This window comes from Oculina patagonica, chromosome 2, assembly GCF_052425735.1.
Source record: "Oculina patagonica isolate OP01 chromosome 2, crgOcupat, whole genome shotgun sequence".
Lineage (NCBI taxonomy): Eukaryota > Metazoa > Cnidaria > Anthozoa > Scleractinia > Oculinidae > Oculina > Oculina patagonica.
Window position 1 is genome coordinate 46063171 of NC_135759.1, and position 5438 is coordinate 46068608.

Sequence of the window (5438 nt, forward strand, 5' to 3'; positions counted from 1 at the left end):
TGTATTTTTCCATGTTGTTTGCGACACATTTTACCTCTTTCTGTGCCTCTTTTGAAATCTTTGACATTGCCTGCATTAAATGGTGTTCATCATAACCCCTCAGGTTGTGAAATGCAACTGGTATTTGAACCTTTTTCGGATCTATTCGCATCATAAAGTTACAAATGTTGTGTGCGGCTCCTCGAAACTTGCCTGTTATGTGGCAATGGTCTTTTACCACATCCTTGTAGTTCGGCTGGATAAGCGGCTTGTGGCACGCTAAGCAGTTTTTTTGGTTTTTCGCTGCTAATTTGTGTGTTTCTTTTTCAAGCTTTTTTAGCTTATAGTGGGTTTCGGTATCCAGGTTTTTTTCCTCTTTTTCCTTTCTGTAATAACATTTTTTGTGCATCTGCCCAAAGTAATTAAGCTCCTTTTTGTTTCCAATCCAAACTGGCAAAGAGTCCAAAAAGTTTTGTTTCATTAGCGTTTCTTCGCAAATGTGGCAATTGGTTGCATTTTTGAAGTTTACCCAGTCTTTTGCCGTCATCACAAGAGGTTTTGGCTTTGACAATTCATATCTTATTTTTCTTTCTTCACTTAAAAGACAGTTCAAAAATACTTCAACGGCGTTTTGTCCTCTGTACACAAATGTTTTTTCGTGTTCACCATCACTCCTTACAACTGTGTAAGCAAATCCGCATGCCTCGTGCTGTTCTGTTTTGTCTGTGTAACTCGGCTTCATGTCTTTCACTTCTTCACCAAGGTCTTTTCTTTTCTGGCGCTCCTCGGCCGTTTCGCGTTTACATCCTTGCATCTTTCTTAACAATGCCTCAAAGTCGGCGTAAATTACAAAAGGCGCTTTCATTTGTTTGTGGTAGTTTTTAAAAGAAATAGTGTTTTTCCCCTCTTCCGGCATTTCGATTCTTGTTGGCCTGCCGTTAACTCCATTGCAATATTTTTCGTGCTTTTCGAGCAAGTCTGCTCTTGTAAAACCGGTCAAGCACATCATGCAAAAGTGTTTTTTGTTGTGTGATTTAGTCTGATCGTAAAGCAGAGCGCATACTCTTTTTACAAAACAGTAGTGCTGAATTAATCCTGACTCAATTAACATAAGGTTTATACGGGAAATGCTATTTTCTTTTTTGCTTGTTCTGAGAGGTATCACACAGTCGTCTTCCCATCCAAACACATTTATTGCAAGGTTGTTGTTTTGCGCCTCAAGCCTGTCAATCTGCTTTAGAGGCGTTGGAAAATCGATTCCATTGTAGTTTATTCCGTCGTCAACTGGGTATCTGCTTGTTCTTTGCGGATTTTTCCCATCTCTTGGCGGAAATAATGCAGCTCTCAAAGCCCATTTCAAACATTCGTTATCCCTGTTTTGCACGTTAATAACTGCTTTTTTGTTTGCCAATTTTGGTGGTAAAGGCAGATAACTCCCCCCTCTCAATGGCTGATAACGCGCGACATTGATATACGCCATTTCTATTCTTTCAATTTTCCACCCCGAGCCCTTCTCTGACCAAGCCTCAATTTCTCCCTTTGCTTTTTCGATAAATCTGACAAACTCTTTTTCGATTTCTTCTTTGGTGTTTTTTGAAAACACGTGCGGTTCTCTTTCACTGAAATAGTGGTTCATGTGTTGCGTAACTCCGTCTCTTTGTATCGAAAATTTAACTTCAAGTCCAAAGCTTGCTTTTAAGCTTCGTAAGTCATCAATTTCGCTTTCCAAAAGATCATAAAACTTTTTTTTGTGTTTTTTTGCAAAAATTAAAAGATCTTTGTTGTTAGTGTCAGTTTCGGGTATGTTCATTTTCCATACTCTAAGCCATTCGTTAAAATCGGTGTGGGCGAGTGAAAAAGACAAATTTCTTTGGGGGTTTCTTTGAAATTCACGGAGGTTTTCCTCCATCATAGCTTGCAAAACTTCTGACGAATATCTTGCGGCAGCCATCTGTTGCATATACTTAAGAAAAATATTTGTTCAATTGAAAAATAAATCTAGCACACAGGTGGCGCTCTCTGTTGCTGCGGGCCGTTAGAGGTGCCGCCAACGCCTTTTTTGCAACTCGTTTCGCGAGAGGGGTAAGAAAGGCGTCTTGCGTTCCGCACACACATGTAAATTAGGAGTTGTGGACACAAATTGTGACAAGGAGCGAGGCGAGCCCGGGCGAGCCGAGCGAGTTGTCACAATTTGTGCCACAACTCCTAATTTACATGTGTGTTAAGCGCCTGTAAGCATACCTAATTTGCATAATGTTAACAACGATGGATGGAAGGATGGACGGATGGCTCAACTTCCCCCACTATACTCGTTCATTATGCATTCACGAGTAAAAATCCTGTTCTCCAAATTGTGATGAAGAAACTCTACAAAACTTTCACGGCGCCGAAAGATAAGTTAAATACACATTAAGGTGTCATTTGAGGTGATTTCATCAAGGTCGCGTGTTTGTGTCTCGGTCCATTTAGTATCATCATACAAAAATTACAATTTGAAACATTTTTGCGATTTATTCAAAATCAAACATACAGAATTTTTTATTCCTTTATATTTTATTTGCAGCACACCATAGCTTAAGATGTTGGTATTAGTTTTTCAACAGAAAATCTGACTGCGCGTAAAATTCAGGTTTTGCTGTTTTTGCGGTTTTCTGTTTATCGTTGCCATGGAAATATTGATTACCTTAAAAAACATATTAAATCAAACTTCAATCTTAAACCAATATATGGTGTAATTTTCATATCGATCCGAGTCAGGGAAGGTCGCTAAAAGGCCAACTGCAAATTGTAGGTATGGCCCAGAAAAAACCATGCGATTATTGCCGGCGAACAGACGATCAAAGGGGCCAGGAACTTGCGATTAAAGTACGGGAATGTGAGAGAACAGATGACTAATTTTAATAGATTGTTTGTCAAATGCGCAGAGATTCCTGGTAGTTGTAGTAAATTTCGTGCCAAATAACGTCTAAACAACGCCAATTGTGTGTTGCTTTGCTTGGGGGTTACCGGATTGCTTTAGAAAGGTCTAAAAATGCAAAGAAATTCTTAGGAAAGCTACCTCAGTCTATGCTGTCCGAAGGACGAAACATCGCAGGCTGTGATTGAGGCAGTGGTTTCTACCTTAATATTTCGCGGAATTTTCTAAATCTAAACGAACACCCGCGCTGGTAAAATTTCTCGACCAAATGTCGAATGAACTTGCGCGATCAAGTATAAAAATTGTGTACAATTTTACCACTTGAAAGAGTAACCAAAGGGAATATCGCTCTACATTGAATCGATGCCACAGTTCTATCGTATCTTGCCCAGTTACACTCTCGTTCAATAAGCACTTAATGACTGGCCCCAAGGGGAACAGTGAGATTTGTTTCCCAGAGACCCTTGATGTTCCCCGAGGCGAAACCGAGGGGAACATTGAGGTTCGAGGGGAAAGAAAACTCACTGTTTCTCAAGGCGCCAGTCACTAAATGTTTTGTTATACCCCTCAACTGAAAATAAAGCAACCTACAAACGAGAGTAAATCTAATGCGTACGAGTTTAATTATGAGTCAAGAATCGCAAATACACAGCTGTAACAAGCTATCAGAAAAAATGTAATGTAACAAGTGTCTGACAAGTGTAAAAATTGACAAAAAAACTGGCTTAAATAGCGTTTGTTGATCATAAAATATTTATCGAAACCTCACACTGTTAAAATGTACTTGACGTAGAAATACATACGAGTATGATACGAATTTTATCATAAGGGAAATATCGCAAGTGCACAGGTGTAACAATCTTCATGAAAAACGTAACAATGGTTTGAATTATTTTTGGTTATATTTTAAATTTTTATATCGAAACTTGATAAATTATAAAATGCACCCGAAGCACATTATTCACATTGCCATTTCTAAGACTTGTCTGGTGTGCGAAGTTTTGAACCACAGGAGACCCTGGAAGAGAGCTGTTTGGCAGCCGAGGAGAATTTGTCAGCGCATCAACTGCGTCCTGATACTGACTTGAGGACAGTTCGAGATGTTCATTGCTCATGCTATGAGTCGACAATGGATCCACTGGCATATCAAGTCCGCAAACAGCGCTCAGGGCATTGCAGATTTCACTCCTGATAGTTGACTCGGATTTATGCTCAGATACTCTCATAACGTTCGAGTGGTTCAACAACGATACAGCCGTTGCACGGATGCTGTGGTTTCTGTATTCCTGCGATAAATTGGCATTTTTTCTTAGCGTTTTCTAAAGAATGAATTAACAAGGCCTGCTGCATTTCAGAAGAATAAATTTGATAGAGACCACGTGTACCGCACAGTTCTATTTGAACTGTGGGATTTCCAGTGATGTTCCGCAGAGTATTTACTTCTATTGGAATGAACAATATTTTCGAAAAATATGGTAACCCTGCCTCAGACCCCCGTATATCTCGAAAACTATTACCTTATTCTTACAAATTTTCGCGCGTACTTAATTTTCGCAATTGTAAGAAATATGTTTAAAAAAATTAAATTTCGCGATTTTGTCTGTGTTTCATTATGAAGCAGTCGTCAAAGACTAAAGAACTACTGGAAATGTACAAAGGACTAGCTCAATGTGACAAAAGGAGGTTTTGGGCAATTTACAAAAACAAAAAAGTAATCAGAGGAAGGGTGCTAGTCAAAAACATAACGGAAAGATATTTTCAAAGGTAGATAGTGCAGTTCCAAACAAATTCTTTTGATATATAATTAGATCATGTACTTCTGATATAATATGGTATTAATTTTAGCGTGTTTAAATTTCGCGCAATGTTTTCTTAGCGCGTACTAAATTTCGCGTTTTTTTTTTAAATCGCGAAAATTAGTAAGAATAAGGTACTTCTCGCCTCCTGGATCCTACACCTTTCTGTCAGAGTGGAGAGATGGCTGTTCTTTTGCTGTTGTTGTTTCTTTTATACATACAACAACTTTTTTAACGATGGCTAAAAATTAAAAAAAAAAAATAAGTTCTGTTTTTTTTTAGCCGGCTGCAAAGGTTCGGTGTTAGTTTTTAATATTAAAAGTTACAACACCTGAAAGCTGAGTTTAAAGATTTTTCTAACATCTGCAGGAAAGCAAAAATTGATTGGCATTTAATGGGGTTTTAGTGAACGTTCTCTTAACGAGGTGGTCGCGCGGAGCTGGTCCAACGCCCTCGTCAACAGTGGGGTTATTATAGCTATACTGGCGAGTCTTCTCTAGTGAGATTTTGGTCTACATTAAAACAAGCACCTACACAGCCCCTTCAAATCACATTGCTTTCATTTTAAATGACATTTCTTGATTTTTGGCTACAAATACTTTTAAATGTTTCATAATACATCAATGTTTCAAGATGCTGTTTTGTAAACATGTCATTAACTTGGCATTCGAATTAAAAAAGAAGCCAAGATACTTTCTCTTGTTTTACCAGTTGCTAGTCTCCTTGCTTTGTGATTATAGATAAGG